The sequence below is a fragment of the Eurosta solidaginis genome, chromosome 1, assembly GCF_040869045.1.
Source record: "Eurosta solidaginis isolate ZX-2024a chromosome 1, ASM4086904v1, whole genome shotgun sequence".
In the NCBI taxonomy this organism is placed as follows: Eukaryota; Metazoa; Arthropoda; class Insecta; order Diptera; family Tephritidae; genus Eurosta; species Eurosta solidaginis.
In genome coordinates, this window is record NC_090319.1 from 303349383 (window position 1) to 303370837 (window position 21455).

At 35.5% G+C, this 21455-nt stretch overlaps 1 protein-coding gene across 10 annotated transcripts in view; it reads left to right on the forward strand.

Annotated features, from left to right (window-relative positions):
- The window catches only part of LOC137237551 (uncharacterized), a 1245508-nt gene that overhangs the window by 555839 nt on the left and 668214 nt on the right, over window positions 1–21455 (forward strand). For 4 of the 10 annotated variants that reach the window (XM_067761308.1, XM_067761311.1, XM_067761310.1 and 1 more), the window contains one exon: window positions 7597–7666. The exons of the other annotated variants lie outside the window; for them this stretch is intronic. The gene's annotated coding sequence lies outside the window, so the exon portion shown is untranslated. The remainder of the gene's footprint in view (window positions 1–7596; window positions 7667–21455) is intronic. 10 annotated transcript variants of the gene reach the window in all.

A 21455-nucleotide genomic window follows, 5' to 3' on the forward strand; every position in this document is an offset into this window, starting at 1 on the left:
GCTGAGCAGAGTGAATATGTCCCTCGCACACTTTTTAGCATCTAATACCACTGCATACTATTTTTTATGCATATAAGCATAAAAAAAATATTATGCAAAAAAAAAAAAAAAAAATGCAATATCGTAATCGTGACGCTACGTTTAAATTGCCGAACAATTTTTGCATTTTGCATGCCCACATATCAGTATCCGCTTCCTCATACGTATCTACTATTAACTAAGTTTCTTGTTTAGGTTTGTGAATTTGGTGTAACTTCAAAGTATACTATGAAAGTTTTATTCGCAATGAATACACCTAAACCCTTAAACGTCCAACATTGAACTAAATGCGGTACTATCTTGAAATTACCACACAAAACCCCTAGTCTCAAAAACTTCACGCATATATTATTTCCAAAGTAGACATCCTATTTTGTTTCGTATCCAATACCCCTTATAAAAGCCAAAGTTGATTGGCACGTCTAGTTCTTTATCGCAAAATCATTCTTTACATGCCGATCTTGATACCATGTTCAACTACGCAGTCCACTCCCAATATGGCTGCAATAAGACTTCTCCTACAGCGAATTTGTCTAAAACTGTGACCTTGCCAATTACGACTTTACATATCACTTCTTTCTGCACATGGTTGTATTCGCCAGTGACCGTACGCAATCTTGCCCCATGCAATGACAGTATCTTCTTTTGACTAAATCAGATCGAATTTTGGAGTGAGATGTACCTGTGTCTACCGCTCCTTTCCGTAAACATATCCACAGAGAGTAAGACTGCTCGACTTACTTCCGACTTTGGATACAGATATAAGAGGCTTTCAATAGCCGGAGCCAGTCGTCGCTCCTTGCATCCGGCTTGCTGTACCTTGTCTTCTGCCATGCGCTTAAGACCACACATGTTGTTGGAATAACCGACTGCAGATGCCGCAATGACGAGGAATGTGACCAGGCTTCGCACTTGACTTACTTACTTACTTAATTGGCGCTTAACCATCTAAACGGTTATGGCCGTCCAACAAGGCGCGCCAGTCGCTCCTTCGCTCCGCCAATCGGTGCCTATTGGTCACACCAAGGGAGTTTAAATCGTTTTCCACCTGTTCCTTCTAACGGAGTGGGGCCGCCCTCTACCTCTGCTTCCATAGGCGGGTTCCGATAGAAACACTTTCTTGGCCGGAGCATCATCTTTCATTCGCATAACATGGCCCAGCCAGCGCATCCGCTGCCTTTTAATTCGCTGGACTATGTTGATGTCTGCATATAGCTCGTACAGCTCATCATTAAATCTTCTTCGGTACTCGCCATCGCCAACGCGTAGAGGTCCATAAATCTTTCGAAGAACTTTTCTCTCGAACACTCCCAAAGCCGTTTCACCTGACGTTGTCATGGTCCATGCTTCTGCCCCATATAGCAGGACGGGTACAATAAATGTCTTGTAGAGTATGATTTTCGTTTGCCGAGAGAGGATTTTACTTTTCAATTGCCTACCTAGTCCAAAGTAGCATTTATTGGCAAGATTGATTCTTCGCTGGATTTCAGTGCTGATGTTGTTGCTAGTGTTGATGCTGGTTCCCAAATAAACGAAGTCTTTTATTATTTCGAAATTATGGCTGCCAACAGTAGCGTGGTTGCCAAGGCGCATATGCGCTGACTCTTTGCTCGATGACAGCAGGTACTTCGTTTTGTCCTCATTAACCATCAAACCCATCTTTACCGCTTCTTTTTCTAGTTTGGAGTAAGCAGAACTAACAGCGCGGGTGTTTAGGCCGATGATATCAATGTCATCAGCATATGCCAGTAATTGCACGCTTTTATAGTATATTGTTCCAGTGCGGTTAAGTTCTGCAGCTAGTATAATTTTCTCCAGCATCAAATTAAAGAAATCGCACGATAGGGGGTCACCCTGTCTGAAACCTCGTTTAGTTTCGAACGGCTCGGAGAGGTCCTTCCCAATTCTGACTGAGCTGATGGTGTTGCTCAACGTCATTTTGCACAGCCGTATAAGTTTTGCGGGGAAACCGAATTTAGACATAGCGGCATCCATCACCCTATTTTTCACGCGACCATCACTTTTATTTATTTGTCTGATCAACGCCCTAGATTAATGGAGAGTATGATGAAGAGTACCTTGGACCTACCTAATTATTTGCCATCTTTTAATATTATTATTACTTAATGTAAGTATTGTATTCAAACCGTTCAATACTCAATTCCCGAGATGCTAGCTGATGGAGAAGTGAAATTCAGAAACATGTCCTAGTAACCATCGCCGTTTGTAAGCTTTGCAATTTTTCTCTAAATATTAATAACAAAAACTATTGTATAAAGTAATATTAGTCAGTCTCGCTAATTACATACATATGCTTAAAAAACTTAAACAATTTGGTGATATTCAAAACTTCCTAAAAATTCGTAAATGTTTTTTGTTCTTTTTTTTTTTTGTATATTTTTATACAATTATCTTTAAAAAGCTTATATCTTCAATATTTTTTCCAACGTAATTACGAATCGTGAAACAAATCGTTGGACGTGGGGCACTTTACGGATATTTTTATATGGACAGGGAACCTGATATATGTTGGTATAGCTGAGTAATATCCCTCTAAAAAATAGTTCGACTAATCCCTAAAGAAAACGGTCTCCAATTGATCTCTTTTGTCTAAATTGGGGCATAATTGAGCCCCTCTAGACCTTTTTGGGCACAGTAGGGATTAGTCAGATTGAAATCTATGTAGCCCATTTTAAGAAACATAAATGAAGATTATAGGTGATTGATTCGAATTATTTAAGAAAAATGCAAGAACCCTATACCGAACCTAAATGACTTGGACCATATGTTCCATTATCGTCGACCCATATCTCTTGGATGAGTTGGCAACTTAATAATTTTTTTACATAAATGTATCTAATAACCTTTTGCAAGTTTTAATATTGGGTTTAAAATGTACATTTCCTAGTACCATACGAAAACTAACACTTTTTGATGAGAAAATATATTAGTCTTCATTCGTTCCCATATGGGTACAAAGGGGATTGGTTCTATCGTTCTCGTTCGGATATAAATGGGTACAACAAGTCAAGTTCATAGGACATGCTCAAACAAAAGGAAACAGTTCAACGCATACAAAGTGATCAAAACTGGTATTAGTCACATACTCCTTTACGACTCATCCCGGACTCATCCGAGACTAATCGCATTTTTTGCAGGGGTGCACTGTTTATTGCCGTGTACACGTATGTGTATTTGTAGATACTTTCATTTTGCAATGAAAATAAATGAAGACTGAGTACAGAAATGATCCTGTGAAGCATAGTCTGTATGTGTAACTGTTTTCTATTCCATCTGCTTGTCTTGCTATTGTTGCTGTCCAACATGCATTTTTACCTGCGTAGTGATGTATCGAAACTGCATGTTTTTGCACCAATACTAATGTATGCATTCTGTTTGCTTCATAGAACCGATAGCCCAAATTTTTAAACTGGGTCATCAAAGGATTAAATTCTACCCACGTGCATGTGAAATTAAGCCAATACATAACGCAAATTGTTGTTTACTCAACTCTGGTCACTGTTACAGCTAAATTGGTGACTAAATAATTTTGTTTTGATTTTTCGCTTTGTGTTTGTTTTACCTACTCTTTTTAGTCAAATGAATAGCCAAAAGAAATAGGAAAAGGATCAACGTCATTATTATTGTTTTTCAGCGAATATTATTGCATGCAACTAATTTCCATCGTAAGTTGATATACGGGATTTTTGCAAGTCTACATCGTTAGATTTCATGTTTCTTAGAAGCGAATAAACTATTCGCAAATTCAACGTCCTTACATCCACTGTCAGCTGGTTGGAGTGTTGCATGCAACATGGCATGAATCTCAAAATATAAACTCAACTCACATGCAGACAAATTATGAAAAATTAGCTTAATTAAGCAAAATCATGAAATCTTAGTGAGGCACTTCGTAACCTGTATGTAGTAGATTGGTAGGGTGGAATGTTGCCTCTAGGTTAAAACATGCCACCAAACCACCAAATTTTTTACATTCGTACATTTTTGTTTACTTTTGATGTTCTATGGTGTGCCATATTCATAACTGTAAACGAATGAAACAATTCTAAGCTTAGTTCTGTTGCTTCCCATTTGAAATTCCAAAAAAATTGCACACATCTTGCGTTTAACCCTAGAAAGATAACGTACATCTGAGAGACGTGTTCAAGTTTAAGGGCACTAAAGATATAAAAAACCTTAATTTTTTTTTTTTTTAATTATTTATCTGATATATATTCACTTGTTTTAAATGCTTTTTAAAAAAAAAATATTGTTTTTTTAATATATTAAAAATTAAGTTTGACTTGTCTTGGACTTGTCCTTAAAAAAATCAGTTTTTTCGAAGGACCTCAGTTTATAGTAAAAAATTTGAAAAAACTACATATTTTTGTACTTCAATTGAATGAATTAACTGTTTTAAACTATACTTAAAAAAATATTAGCTAAAATTACCATTTTCGGCAAAAATTACACATAAAATTAGTCATGTTCCGTAGTCACGTAAAAGATAACGATACGTCTCTTAGACGTATTTTTAAAAAGCAATCGTATATATTTCAGCAAACGAAAAAGTTACTACTGACAAACACCCCCACTGACAAGCTGGTAATGGTAGCTGAGAAAACTGAGAATGAGAATATTCTCTCTCTACGATTGTGGGAGACTGAGAGCAAAATTAAAACGACGTGCTTCTCACAGACGTAGGTTATCTCACTAGGGTTAAACAATTTCCAACAAAAGATCATTTAAATCATTTCACCAATTGACACTAATCAAGCATTGCGTCAAAATTCGGTATGTATTGTGGTTTGTGCACGGCTAATCTCATAACATAACCCTTTTCATAAATCCTCATAACTTAAGAAAGAAATAAAATAATTATAAAAAAATTTTTAAGTTAAACGGTTTTATTGAAAAAAATACTTATACGAAGTAATAATAATACTAAAAGCTAGAAAATAACTAGGTAGGTCCTAGGTGCTAATCAGCACACTCCTCATCAATCTAGGGCGTTGATCAGGCAATTAAATAAAAGCATTGGGCAAGTGAAATTTCTAAAAATGTGAGGCGTATTATAACCTGATTAAGGTTCAGTTGGTCTTATATATGACTATCAGTAGAAATTTGACGCGTCCAACGCTTTTATTTAATTGTCTGATCAACGCCCTAGATTGATGAGGAGTGTGATGACTAGTACTTAGGACCTACCTAATTATTTTTTAGCTTTCGGTATTATTATTACTTCATGCAAGTGTTTTCAATAAAACCGTTTAACTAAAATTTTTTTTTAAATTATTTTATTTTCAAGTTTTTAGTCTTTATTTAATTGCATATTGTTTATCATTGTATTTAGTTCATTTAGTGACTCATTATTACAAGGACTCTTTCCTGACAATTTGTTACAATCTAAGTCCTCAATACATAATCCTTCCAAAGACTTTACTCGACTCTGCGTCACGTATGCTTGTCCCTCCTCCAACTCAAAGATATTTTGATGTCACTTCTACCGGGCTGTATGTGATATTTGTTCCAAAAATGAGCCAAATCGGACATCATAGGTCGCTTTATGTGTTCCAAATATGAGCCAAATCGGACCACAAATAAAATTTTTTTGAATATTTCGATCTTTGTGCCACCTAGCGGCGATTTTTTTTCATAGGTAGCTTTCTATTCTTGTATGTATTATGTGTTCCAAATATTCGATCCTTGCGCCACCTAGCTGATTTTTTCTTATTATGGCATTATCGTCGGGTTTTGGAATATATTCAAGTTTGAAGCTTGTAGCTTATCGGGAAGTTACTTAAATTTTTATTACAAAATTCGTTCACAACGGCCGTGCAGCCGGCCTGTCAAGTCAACCTAAATAAAACCGTTTAAAAAATAGAAAGAACGCGAAGGGAAGGAAATAAAAGGAATGGCAAAGAAAGGTAAGGAAAGGAAAGAAAAGGAAGGGAAAGGAAGGGAAAAGAAAGGACAGCAACGGAAAGGAAGGGAAAGGGAAAGGGAAGGAAAGGATAGGAAAGGAAAGGAAAGGAAAGGAAAAGAAAGGAAAGGAAAGGAAAGGAAAGGAAAGGAAAGGAAAGGAAAGGAAATGAAAGAAACGGAAAGAAAATATAAGGAGAGAAAATATATAGAAGGAGAATCACAGGAAAAAAGAAAAGAAGGCGAGATTAGAGGATATGCAAAATCAGAAGTTAAAACCGAAGCCGATACCAAAGAGCTTGTGATTAGTTTGTTATATAAGTGACAACTCTTCCTTTTCCATAGTTAGTCGGTTTATTATCGAAGGATTTTGGTCGTCTGATTTATTTCTTTTAAACGAACTACAGTATAGCTAACAAATGGTTTTATATTTGATATAATAATAAAAGTTAACAATCAGTTAACAATTTATTATCGATGAGTTATTGGTTTGTTATCGAAAGATTATCGATTTTATGTCTATCTTTTATCCAAAATTTATTGATATGTGCCTTGTATTTTTTTTCAGAATCTTACGAATGTGTAATCGACTTGTTGTCGATTTGTAAACGCGAAGACATCGAATCGTTATTTAAAGTTATTCATTTATTATCGAAGGCCTATAGATAACTTATCGATATGTCATCGAAAAAAATCGATTTGTTATCAAAATGTTATCGACTGTCCACCGGCTTTTTATCGAGTTTTTTACTAAAGTTTTTAGGTTTGTTATCAAAAATTAATCGATTTAACATCAGAGTATCACCAATTTGATATCGATGTGTTACTGACTTGTTTTCGAATATCCATCGGTTTCTTATGAAACTGATATCGATGGAACTTTATTATAAAATTCGATAACACATCGATAGTACTTTCGCTTTCGATTATGAGCCCGTAACAAAACAACATATTGTTGGTCAATGGTCAATGGAAACTCCCTAGAGTGTCAGATTAACACATTGTTTTTTTGTCACCTTCAAAGTAGATACATATATCCCTTATGTCACTAGCTATCTGATGGAGGACTACAGCCGTAACTTGCCCAGCGTCACCGCTGTATTATGCAGTTCGCTACTTTATAACGACTCGACCCTCTTTCCTTAGTTTTAGTTCCGAGCTTTGGCATATGTGTGAGTATGATTAGCTATCGCTGCGCTACCCAAAAGCCCACAGATCTGTATTCAATATCCCGTTATAGCACCTTTTTATAAAGTATGTAACTATGCAAGAGGTTGCGTTCAGTGAGTGTGACAGTACCACCGTCTTCTCAGTTTAGAAGGTGGGAGCTGATGCCGCAAAGACGCAGTTATTACCGACACTCCAGTCTACATTGTCGCCATTCTTTGATTATCAAAGGTGATAGTTCACACTGATCTCGCGATAAACACTCATACATAAATACTGTCCAGGTATTCATTTCGTAGTTATTAGGGTTACGTGAAAATTCAATGTGCTTTTATTCAGTAGGAATCTCCTTAAGGTGGACTGAGCCTATCTTAGTCTTTGAGAAAACTTACGTTATATTTTACAAACTCATTCAAATACACAGTATACTTTGATTAATTTCTTCTTCTATATTTTATTTCATTGCAGGTATGTTCAAACAAGTTTATCCACAAAAGCGTAGTAGCTTTTTAAAAACCTTCCGATGATACATATCAAGGTAATATAAAAGTCCAACAGCGTAGTATTTAATGAAAACTTCTTCCAATATATGAGCCGTAAACTTTTATCCGTTCAGTAAAAGCAGATCTTAGACATAAACTGTTTTGCATATCATAAGCGTATGTTTTCCACTTTTCAGACTGAGGCCTAAAATATTAAAAATTGAACGATTTTCATTTGATATACATATAATGATAAATTTAAATGAACCCAAGCCAAACAATTTTTTTTTTTTTTCAACATACACACCGGTGTCTTAAATGTATTTCAAGAGGTCGTCTGGTAGCATGATATGTTCAATGCGTTCATTTGATACCAAGAAATGGAAATATATTACCCCACTAGGTAAGGTAAGGTTGAAATGGCCGGTCCGCGCTAGCCTCACATAGACTGAATGAGTCCATTGTGGTACCAGAAGTTTGTTTTACGCCCACACTGAAAAAACGGCTCCTATGTTATAAAATAACTACCAGGAGCTTTCTAGAACCTATGCCAATTGCTGCTTCTAGGTCTGACAGCTGTACTATTGTCCCTGCTAACCGCAGGACAATGGCACAAAACTTTCTCTATCGTTTCCTCTGCAACCTGCACTTCCTACATCTGCTGTCACTGGCCACTGTACGACCTACACATTTCGACACTTTGAAGCTCCGCACTTGGATCCATCCCGCTTGTTCGATCATGTGCAACTATTCCAATATGCCCTGCGACCTAATAAAGATGTATGCTTGTCCCTACCCTGATTCTTTCCAGGGATCGTTTACACTCTAACATACTTTCAGGTGTTTTGCAATGCAAAATTATTTCCTTGATTGTTGCTTTGCTGTCAATATAAAATTTGTCACGCCTGCTTTTTACTTTCAAGTGTTTCTACTGCTTTGGTTCCCGCTACTACTTCCGCTTGAAAAATGCTACAGCGATATGAAAGCGTGTAGGATTTATTTATTTCCCGATCAGCACAGTATTTGGAACCATCTACTACTTTGGAACCATCGTTGTACACGTCTATGGCTTCATACGCGAATTAACCGCTCATTTTCGAGCCATCCACCTCTATTGAGGTTCTAAGAGCTCTCATAGAAGTGCCGATAGGGAATCAGGTAGTATGTGCGTCCTGTAATTGATGACGATATACTACCATGGCTGTATGGCCTGCGTCAAGCTGCCCCGATGCACTAGCCTTGTTGCAGTTGTTAATGCTATGTTCTTTTCCACCAGATCTACTGTTGGAATGTGTAGAAGTACATCAAAAGTTTTCGTTACCCTAGGAATTTTTAATACTACGTTTTCACCAAACCCAAACTCTGTGTTTGCCATATCCCAAATTGTCAAGAAAGATAATATATAAACGCATTTTAGCCTCAATATCTATAGTTTAAAAGCAAATACCAAAAATTTTATTTCTGTCAAGAGCTATTTTGCATAAGAGTGCTGCCAAACATTTTTGGGTTCGGTGGAAACATATCATAAGACAACAAGACAACTAATCCAAACTCGTAAAATCCTCGTAAGACTGATGGCAGAGAGAGCTATTAAAATAATTGCTTATGAAAAATTATTAAAGTTGATGAAAATGAAAATTGCTTTTCGCTTAGCGTAGTTTAAGCGAGCACTCAACCGTCAGCTTCAGACTCGTAAAGCATGAAAATCTCGTAAACTTTATTTTTATAATGTGTTCATTCTTATGAGTTATTTATGCGTTCAAATCAGTACCTATTCCCTATTTGCATAAATGTCAACCGAGGTTTAATTACTATTTTATAAATATTAATTAAAACAAATTAATCAATCTAAATTTATTTTACTAAATTTTTAAAAGGTAATTAAGTAAATAACAACAACAGCAATTACGCGCAAATACTCATAGCTCATGCGTCTGATTTGGCTTAGATTTTCGAATATTTCCGTTAATATAATTGATTGCTTTTCAGATAAATATTTGTGGTTGAAAGGATTTGTTCAGAAAATAACATACATATATCTATATATGAATGCTTGCGTGCAAGTCGGGTGTGCCTTATTTAAATGAGCACATATTTTTATGCAGCTCCGAAGCTATATATCATTTGAAACAATTATGAAGCGGAATTTGATAAATTTGTTCAGAAAATACGCTATAGTGAATTTCCTATTTATAAATTTCTTGAGGTGTCCTAAACATGAAGGAAAAGTTGAAGCAATAGTCGAGGCTTAACGCTACGGTACTCATTAAAACTGACTGGACGGTACCCATTAAAATTGGCTGTGGTATGTTCTCAAACAAAAATTTGTGCTTGTCATTCTACAAGTTGCAAAAGCTTGCCTTCTGATAAAAGTAGCAGCTTAATATTGTGGCGAATCTTAAGATATTATTTATTAGTTGGCACCTTCCGTGAACTGGCGAATAAATAACTTACATACTCAGTATAGCACAATGTTCTTTGTTTGCAACACTACTATGGTAGTCGTATTTAACAATTACATAACTCGCATGCTTCACTCACAACGTTTTAAAATCAAACTGATTCACAACAACTTCAACTGAACTGTTTTTATATTCTCGTTTGCCTGGTTCGCTTATTTCTCGCAAGGTGTAGATTTTTAGCGAACCATATTTTTAAGTAGCTGCTTATTTGTTTATCATCTCTGTTTCTCATATTTGCTCAGGTTATAATATCTGCATATCTGAGCTTCATATAATGTCATACGCTCTCATTATTGTGTAGTATGCGTGGCTATTTTCTATTTCAACTGTTTATCTTGATGTTTTTGTTGTTGTTCAAAATTTAGTTATATATTTAAGAGTTGAGCGTACGTATCTTAAACATTTAGTTTCTTTGCTCTGCGATGAGAGCTTTCTTGCAGTTTTCTGAATCCGTTGGTAAATTGATTCTACCTATTTATGAAAAAATTATATTTAAAACCGACAAAGAGTTATTCTAGGCACATTCTGTCTTTGTTTCTTAACTCTGAAAAATATGACGCACACTAATGTGTATTGACCGCTGTGATACTTTTCAAAATTTTCTTTTTTATTTACATATCTGTCCATGAATGCGCGTATAAACGATAAAATATTCATTAATATACCTATACGTCATGAACACGAACTAGAGATGATGATTTTCAGGATGTTTTGCTTCCCGGGAGCTGAAAGTTCAATAAAATGATAGCGGGTTGTCCCGAAATTTAGCCTACATAGATTTCTTATGGGTTTTGATGAAAATAGGAATTTTCATTTATCTTTATATTTCTGTGGCAATTTGACAAAAAAAGAAAAATATCGCGAGTTAAAGTTAAAGTGATATTTCACCTTCTTAACAAAGATACGATGAAGGTCTCCACATATTTTTTTTTTCATAATCTTATCACTGGATGTCTGCTACAAGATATAAGAGGTCACAACGATGAGATGCTTCTATGTTATATAAAAATTAATTGCAAATATTTTTACTTAAGCTAAGTGGTGCGAAATTGCCATAGATATATATTTTTTCTGTGAGTGTGTTTGCGACTGAACTCCCCTAAAATGACTGCATCGATTTTAAGGAAAATTGTCTGAGTTTTCCAGAATATTCAAAAATGGTATAGTTTCACAATTTGATTCGTCTTATTTCTTTTCTTTCCGGGAAGTGGACCAGTGGTCGACCTAGTCTAAAAAAAAAAACTATTAATTATTTATACGAATTGCTTGAAGTTTGATACAGGGGTAATTTCTGGACTAGTTAATAATTTGAGAAACTTTTCTTCCAAGAAATTGTACCAGGGCCCGGCCTTTTGTAAAAAACTGTAGTTATGTTGCGACTTGCTTGAGATTTGGCGCACGGGACCACTTTGCCTAGCTTATATAAGAGAAATATCGTTCGATGAGGTGGACTTGTGGCCGGCCTATTCGAATTAATCGTATTGAACGATTTGATTGAAATTTAGTAGAGGCTCTTCAAACGAATAGTGAAAATTGTTCCAAAGTGAAGTTGAGCTCAGGAAAATTGCTTGAACTTTGGTACATAATAAAATACGTAATGGTACGAAATGCTTGAAGTTTGGTACAGGGGTACTTTTTTTTTTTCTTTCAAGAAAGTGTACAAGGGCCCGACCTTGTGTAATAAACCAAATTTATGTCGCGATTTGCTTGAGAAACATTTCTTTGGTGGACTGGTGACCAGCCTCTTTGAATAAATCGTACGATTTGTTTGAAATTTAGTAGAGGCTCTTCAGACGAATGGTGAAAATTGTTTCAAAGTGAAGTTGACCTGCGGAAAATGGACCACTGCAAGTACACTTACTTGCACATAAATATAATACAAAAACACAAGTTATGGTAATTCATATGTTTATTTTTAATCGAAACCTTTCAGAATGTATAGTCCTGTCTCTGGCTGCAGTATTTATTTGGATTTTTGTCGGCTTGAGACAATAGTATCTCGAAAACTATTTAGAAATAATTTGCAAAAATCTTGCCAAAAACTTTTTTTCATTTATTTTATTTTTGTTTTTTTTCTAAAATGGTTATTAAAACGTGGTGTATATTGGAACGATTTTCCGTCATCCCTTGTCGATTTTCTCGACACTGATTATGGCACAACACTGAAACCGGTCTCCAAAAAAAATTTGATAAGGGATGACCGAGAGTCGTTTCAATAAACCTCATTTTCGGAATATCCACAAAACAAAATAAGTTATTAAAATGTAGTTTTTAACAAGTGCGGGATTACAGCCCAATTATCGGTACATAAAAAAACACCGAAATCGTCATCACTAATACATATGTAAACAAATTTACCAAAATATAAACAGCCGTCGTTTTCAGTTCGATGCCATATTTCTAATATAATGCAATTAATTTCTTTTTAATTATAATTGACGTGCACAAGATTAATTAATACCAGTCAAAATTGTTAACGTGTTTAATGGTAGATCGGTGGAGTTTAACGTCGGCATATGCCAGTATTTTGTCAAATCTGTACATGTGTCTTTACTTATGAGGGTTTTGAATTTTTACAATTTCGAATATATCTAACACGAAGAAAAGTGTAACATTTGAATAGCAAATTCATCTCGACCGTAAACGGTGCTTTCAGCCTGTTCCACGAGTACGTAGGTTAGGTTGAACTGGCCGGTAAATAAAGACCTCACATAGACTGAATGCGTCCATTGTGTTACCAGAATTTGTTTGACGACCAAACGGAAGAACCCCAATAAGTTGCGAGGACATATGTTATAGGATAACACCATCCTCTTGGCAAATACTACCAGTTTTCTAGGACCAAGCTTAATCGCTGCCTCAAGATCTGGCAACTCTGCCGCCACTAATAGCTGGAGCCTTGACCTAGCGAGCGCAGGACACGAACACAGGACGTGATCAATCCTTTATTTCTGAAGCTCACACTTCCTACACTTGCTGTTACTGACGAGGCCTAAGTTATAAGCATGTGACGTCGGAAAGCAGTGTCCAGTCAGTATGCCCATCGTGGGCCACTTTGCGAGTCTAATATCGTAAGCTTTGCACATGATATTAGAAATTTTGCAGCCCCGCGCTTTTGTTCACGCCCTACCTGCTTGATGGATAATAAGCAACTCCTGTCTCCTTTTGATTTCTTCCAAATGGACTGGTACGTCTATCGTCGACTCAGCGAGTTTTGCATCCTCCTTTGCCAACTCATCGTCGTTTTCGTTAACTTCTATCCTTTTATTACCGGGAAACCAGTAAAGATGTGTGGTCCGGCCTGAGTACATATTTGGCACGATTTACCTCCGACTAGGTAGGTTGGTAGGTGAAATGGCTGCGATCCTGGTGGCCCAAGTAGCTGTTTAAAGCCGTTTTGATGTCGTCTAAAAACCTACGGAATGTTACGGTCAATATATTACAACCACCCAGAGTTGTTGATAAAATTAAGAATATTCCGGATTGTTATCACAGATAACCCTCTGAAGTCTTCTAAAAACGGGGTTGCAAGAAACCTTGCCCGGACTCTAGCTAGAGCTGGGCATTTACACATAAAGTGTTCTACTGTCTCCCTGGCATTTGGATCTTTGCAACTTCTGCAGTATTCGTTATACGGAACGCCTATCTTTTCCGCATGCGTACCTACTGCTCAATAACTGGTGCAGACTGCTATCAGTTTGCGTGTGTTAGCCCTGGATTTGTTCAGAAGACTTCTTGTCCTCTTTCTATCATAGTTTGGCAAATGGATTTTGATATTGCACAGGTGGTGATGTAATTTCACTCTGTTTGTGCTTTCTTCAAGTAGAAGCTTTGGATATTCTCCTTTGCTACTGCTAAGGGTACGCCTATTCCGACTAGATTCAGGCAGATTTTTTTTCATTTACTTTCCCTACAAATCGGCGGGATTGGACTCTGATCGATATTCGCAAGGCAGATGAATTTTCACTAAGAAGCTTTTCATGACAGAAATACGCTCTGAGTGTTTACCAAATCACTGCCGAGGGTCGACTCCGCTTAGAAAAACTTGTTTCTAATTGAAACATTTTTTTCTAAAATCTTGGTGTTAGGGTGCCGAAGGTTCGTCAACATAATTGGGAAGATTGTATTTACTTAAACAAAGCTGAGTCTACTCTGTAGCTGCAAATCATTCAATAGTTAGATGCAATTACTTTTCACTAAAATCCTGCCGCCCTCTTAAAGACAGATCGTTGTGGGTGGTATACCCTAGAGCACTCAGATACATAGTCGGGAGCTACGAAGTTCAGCTAAGTCATCATACTATCGACAAAGTAAAAGCCTCGAGTATGCTGGTAGTAGAAGAAGATGAAAAAATTATGTTTCGACAAGTTAGGGTCAACATTGTTATGAAATTTTCCATATACTTTTTATAATGTCTACAAATGCAGACTACCTGGTATGGGGTGGTATTTTTAGATTATGGTGGTCAGATAATAATAGTTTCAATGATTTTATGCACCAAATGGACTCAGAAATGTTATCTAGGACTCATTTTGGTTTTCACACAAGGTGGTAAATTGATGATTATTGAAACGATTTTCCATCATCCCTTGTTAAATTTGGTTTCGAGACAAATCGGTTGCGTCGTTGTGCCCTCATCAGTGACAAACACAATTTCTAACACAATATTTAAACCTTAAAACCTGTTTACAAAAAAACCAAGTATAGACAAAGGTACAACGGACGAACACACAATAACATATAAACGCACCCAAAAAACTAACACACAAAGAAGGTTAACGTACTAGAATTGCTGACTTCTACCTGCCTCAGTCATCTACACAAATCGATCAGTAAAAACCACCCTCAATACTGAATGAACACGTAGTATATAAAACTAACATCCCTTTTGACAATACCTGCTCATTTACCTATGAAATATAAATACAAAACAAACGACAATAAGAGATCAGAACAAAAATTTGCACTGATGATGGCACAACGCTGAAACCGTTTCATCCAGAAACCAAATATGATAAGGAATTGCGGAAAATCGTTACAATATACATCAATGATATTAAGGAAGCTATTGTAAACCTTGCGGCTTGCTTTTTAGGAAACTTTTATTTAACTTTGCTTTTTTTTATTTGCTACTGTTGTTGTATTAACGATAAACACACTCCCCAAAGGCTTTGTGAACGATTTGTACCACCACATTAAACCTTCTAGGCCATACCGCCCTCCCCACCCCCTAGTTCCTCTTGGATATAGGGGGTGGGGTCGCCAGAGCTGCGGCTGTTAATGAAACATGATTCGCCACGGGTAGGTGAGGTTGACAATTGGGTTGGAGAAGCTATATGTTGCGCTGGGAAGGCCTTGTGATTAACGGATACATGAAGGTTAATAGTGTGTAATGAGCTAGATTTCTAAACATATCTTAAAGCAAATTTTATCAAAAACGTTAACCGTGGACGGTCATACATACGGTTTTGGCCTTATCAAAATATTTTTGGACACCGATAATATTGATATACCGAGGCATATCTATATCTCGACCCTTTATACCATTGCATCCGACGTTATCAGATTTAACCTGTAATACCTGTGCATATGTAAAGTTGGGTATACGAATACTGGGGGATTGCTTTCGAAAAACAATTTTGGTGCTGATAAAAAATTTATCAAACAGAAAGTTAGGCTGGGTGCGAGTTTGGCTAAACTGCTACATGAAAAAAAAAACATAAATCACAGAAAGTGTCGGTAAAGCAGTTCAAAAAAAAATTTTTTTCTTCACTTTTTTCAGCATACTTTTCGATCTAAATTCAGATGTCAAATTTTAAAAACAATAAAATTATTGATATTTTATTTTGTTTTTATTTGTATAACAAATTGATGTGTGTGCATGAAATATGCTTGGCAGAACGTGTGGGTAGTGGCAGGTTTTGGTTTCAATGGCGATTCTATGTAGGACACGGTGACGATCAACCCAAAATGGCTCCGCTGATGATTGGCTGATGGTCGCAGTTCCTTGTGGAACAAATGTGAAATACAATAAACACACATTGGTCGGGTGGACTCAACAAAAGAGATATTGAGGATATGCTTAATCTTGCCACGGTATTGCTTTGACAACATGAGGTGAGGGCAAACGTTCTTTTTCATAATATTATGCTCCAAGAAGCCCGCGCAAAAAAGGATTTTTAGCTGATTTGCCACATATTGCATTGTTGCCTAAAGATGTATTTCTTCGATCGCCCGAGGCCACTTCTATTATTAAAACATACGAAAAAATCGCAAATTTTGAGATTTTGTAATTCTTCCTAAAAACAAACAGTTTAAGCTGTCAAACACACTCGCACAGTTTCGACAGATTATTTCCTAATTATAGCAGTGCTGGAAATTTCCAGTGGAATAAAATTTAGGTGAACTCGCGCCCATCCCTAATAGCATTTGAACTCGTTAGAATCTGGCATAAATGTCATATATGAAAGGCGAATGAGAGTTTTGTTACCAACTTAAACGCATTTTCGTTAAAATTGTTGGGTGTATCACATAAATGTCACACTTTGTTTGAAACGCCGTTCGGGAAAAAAATTGTATAAATTCAATACGAGTTCTGAGAAACCTATGACTTGCATTTTATTAAAATAAAATTGTTTGGGATACACGGTTGCAAACTCAAAAAAAAAAAAAAAAAAAGTTTAGAGAACGTGAAATAAAAAGTTGGAAATTTTCGCATTTTTTCGAAAACGTTGTTTAGATTGGTAGCTTTAGTTATACAATTCATAGAAGCTTTTTCTTAAAACAGCGAAAATACAAAAAAAAAAAAAGATTTCTTTGTCAAGAACTTTGATCAAAATTGCTACTGCTATTTTTCTGCGCGCTTCTATATGTATGTATGAGTTTACTTATATACTTATATAAAACGCAAGTTTTATTGTCCAACTATAGCCTTTGAGTACAGATATGTTCACCTGAATAGTGATAACAAAGCACAAAAACAACAATAGCAAAAACATATGCATGTTTTGCACAAAGGGCTACCCTACATGCATGAATGGTGAGTGCGTAACACTTCATTCCTTTGTTTTTGAATGATGCTGCTATTTTTGTGAACACATTTTTTTCTGTAGTTTCTTTTTATCTTTTTTCATTATTGTGAAAGTGCACACTACTTTTGTTGATAAATAGTGGAAAATGAAGATAAATGTATAAACACTTTGTTTAACCCATGTATGTATGTAATATATTGAGCATAGTATATCTTTGTGATATGGATTAATTTCATTTGTTTAAATGGAGCTTTTTAACATGTTAGTGGTGCTCATACTAATTCTTATAGAAAAGGGTCTTTGCTGCATTACAATAGATATACAGGATACATATGTATGTATGTTAAATTTTTAGTCTTATAATGTAGTCTTTCATTGAAGAAAAAAAGTTAATGTTCGTCGACAACATGGATTGGAAATCACTAAGGGCTATTTTTTATATAAACCTTTTTGTTTATGTCTAAGCTTTGGTGATTCGGCGGGCGAATAGTTTTTTAAATTTACATTACGTATTTGTTATTTTAGTGGACTTTGTGTTATTTTATATGTTTATTTTATTTTTTTATTCTTGTAGAAGAACAGAGGTCGCTATGCACCTGTTACACTTTTGTATGTATTTATTGGGGGCAAGCACTGTGAGCTCTGAGGTATTGGCTGCGGTGTGACCCACTTTATTTTGCTAGGAAAAACCCCCGATTTGACATAAAAATTTAAACTATGTCTTTAGAATATTTTAGTAACCAGTCGAGAATTACAAGCACACTCAATGGCTAATGAAACAAACGAAAGAAAAATGTTCATAGTTTAAGTCACTTAAACAGTTTATCTGCTTGATTGTTTTGTGAACAAAATATGTTTTTATCTGGCACATGAATTCAAAAGTATATTTTTTAAACTTAAGACTTTTCGATTATTTAGTTACCTTCTGTTATTTTTCGAATCACTGAAATCATGATTCAATCACAAGAGGTTTGCTCGACAGACAAATTTTTTGACAATTGCAGCCATTTTGCTCCCAAATCGAATTGACATCCGTTAACTGTGTTGTTTCTTTGCGAAATAGGAAGCAATCAGTTTACAAATACCCGAAAAGTACTAAATTGCATAATTCCTTAGAACATTTATTTTAATTGTATGATGAATTTATTAACTATGCCATGATCTATTAGTGTGGCTGAACATGCGTTTTATGAAAAGTACGGACACCAAAGAATCGCGCACTTCCATAAACCTGTGAACAAACGAAACCTAAAACACCTCAAAATTCATCGTTCGACGTCAAAAACTCGACTAGTAAATCGATTCACGTAAAAATGGCATTACTAAATAATGAAGATGCCATAAGGAAATGTACTCATTGAGCACGTTAACTTATTCATTTCGTATGTTCGAAACATTCGTCTCCATTTAAGAATTTGGGGAATCGGTTTATATTTTGAATATTATGTATATTCGGACCTCGTGAGGTAGTATCAAACGAACGTGTTCCGAGTATTCTAAATTAACGGTTTATCCGGAACACTTCCATGAATACTTGACGTAAAGGAGCTTTCCGAAATTTCAGAATAAAAAGGTGAATACTCCTTGTGTTGCAGGACCGCATAAAATCTGAATTCTTCTGTCATAGTCAAGACCGGAATATGAAGTTCTAACACAATAAGCCATATTCTTTTATTTTTTTTTTTTTTGTTAGACCATGTCGGGTGCCTTTTCAATATAATAATATATCTCAAAATATTTTTCAAAAACTTCCTATTTCATGATTTGTCACAAAAACGCCCTTTATTAGAATTAGATTGAAGAACGCGTCAGAATGCTTTTCATTAACTCCCTCTTATGTCAAAATGCATTGAACTTATGCTCATATAGGGAGTTTTCGAAACAAATTTTGATATATTGTATTTTTGAATAAAATTCTAAACCGACATAGCTTTTCTTCAATTCACGAAATATTTAGTAGAAAATTAATTTTTTCCTCCAAAACCTATTGGCATTTACAAATTTATTATCACTACTAATATCCTACTTAGTAGTAACTACTAAAGGTACTTTTCTACTACAATTTTCGTTAAAGGGGATTTAATTATTACCCGGTTTCCTTACTTCGTAAAAGCAACTCGTCCAGATTTTTCAATTTGGGAGTGTCAAAGCTCTGCCGTCATTGAAGAACAAACCTCTAGTAATTGAATCATGCACTGAAATGACGAATGAACAAAATGTTTTTTTTTTTTTTCAGCACTACTATGGTAGTAGTATAATATCACAATTTTACTTGCAACGTGATAAAATCAAACTGATTGATTATTCCTCAGATAGCGCTGATTTAATACTCTCATTTTCTTTATTCGTCTATTCCTCCCATAGTCTAGGTTTTCGAGAAAAGCCTCCTCGATTAATGTTTATTTTTATTTTCTATCTGCCGCATCACATATTCGCTGTTGCCTTCTATGCACACGAGCAAGGCTAAGTTTATGATCGAGCGTAATCGCATCATGCGTTGCGACGAGAAACTCTCCATCGCTTGTTACATTTTCGCTAGCGTTATCACTGGCGATTGAGTGTTTATAGTAGAGCGAAATCGCAAGCGATGAAATGTTCAGCAATATAACTCAACATATTTTTGTTCACGCTGTGGCAGTGTAGGGAAAGCAACATGGGCACACTAACTTGTAAAATTTTATTATTAGAAAATAGCTATTTGTTACGAAAAAAATATTTAAAAAATATACATAAGAAAAAAATATCAAGTGCATCAAATCGCGATTGTCGTAATCTTCCACAAACACTGCTTGTCACGTACCTTTTCAATAAAAACATCCATATTGTTTCGGTAATTTCGCTCAACTGAATCAAAATATTTTGGTTGCAAATTTTCGTCGCTTTTGTCACTTGTAATCGCTCAATTCGCTTTACGCTAAATCGCTTTGTCATAAACATCTCCATATGAACTAATATAATTTAGCGCTAACAGCGATTCTCGTCGCATCGCGCGATGCAATTACGTTCGATCATAAACTTAACCTAAGTCATACCGTCTACGCTCATTTTCGCTTTGTGCATGTGAGTTATATCTTCTGCGCTCTTTGTTACTATGTATATGTGTGAGTTATATTGTCTACGATCTTAGCTGCTGAGTTGATGTGTGCGTAGATATTTGTTTTCTCATATGCTCACATTGCCGTTGTAGTTGTACAGCATCTATTCACCACGGGCATAGTGATGTTTCGGAATTTTTAAAATTTTACATAGACGCACGCTTAGAGGAAGTACATATTTTATGAGTCTTAAAAAAACAAATATTTGGCACTAAGAGATTAAGGAGGTGTGTCTCTTTCAATTTGCATGGTAATCCGAGGCCGTAAATATTTCGAAGGACGGGTACGAGAAGTATGAAAGTCGTTTGCCGAGAGAGGACTTTACTTTTCACTTTGCTACTAATTTCAAAGAAAAATTTGTTGGAAAAAGTTACTTTACTCTACTTACAGTTTAGAATAAACAAATCGACAACTCATCGATACTCTTTCCTAACGAAAGCCTTATCTTTCCTTGACTTCCGTAACCATGACGATAATCATAAGCATCGTTATTATCATTCTCATCTGTGTCGAAGTTAGTGTAGTGTTATCCATTTTTTAACCTCTTCTTCTTCTATTTCTTATTCTTTGCATCATCTCCTTTTCCTTTGCCATTTCGTTTTTTCCTTCAAATATTAGCGACTTGTTTTTCTACCTTTAAAAATTTCCATTAACTAATTTCCTCTCTGATTTTGCTCATATCAACTCTACCACGTACATTTCTCGCACATAACGCTACAGTTCTGTATTACCCATTCTTACATTCTGTATTACCAATAAGGCAAGGCGAATTCAATACCACGCGTTGTTATCCCATCAGCTGATTGCTTCTTCTTGATTATTTTCCATACAACACATTGTACAGCAATAAGTTAGTTAATCTAAATCAATGTAAACTTTCTTTTGAATTGACATTCTTCTACACGGCGACCTGGATTGAATTTGCTTTGCCATCACATTGTATGGATTCGCCTTGAATTCCACTTTCAAACACTTCACATACGCTTACATGGTGAAATTATCCATACCGTGGGCATAGAGGTTTACACATCACTATGAAGTCATTTGCTTCATTCATTCTACACCGCATTCAAATCCCTAACAATATCTTAATATATTATAATTAGGTGGTAGAAAAATTAAAATATTTAATAAGCTTTTATGTGCCACATGAATTGCAACTAAAATACAAAGTTTTAATAATTAACTGAGCATTGCATCTGCTTCTGTTGAATTTGGTTTTCACAATTTACATATAAAAACATAATTCTATTTCGA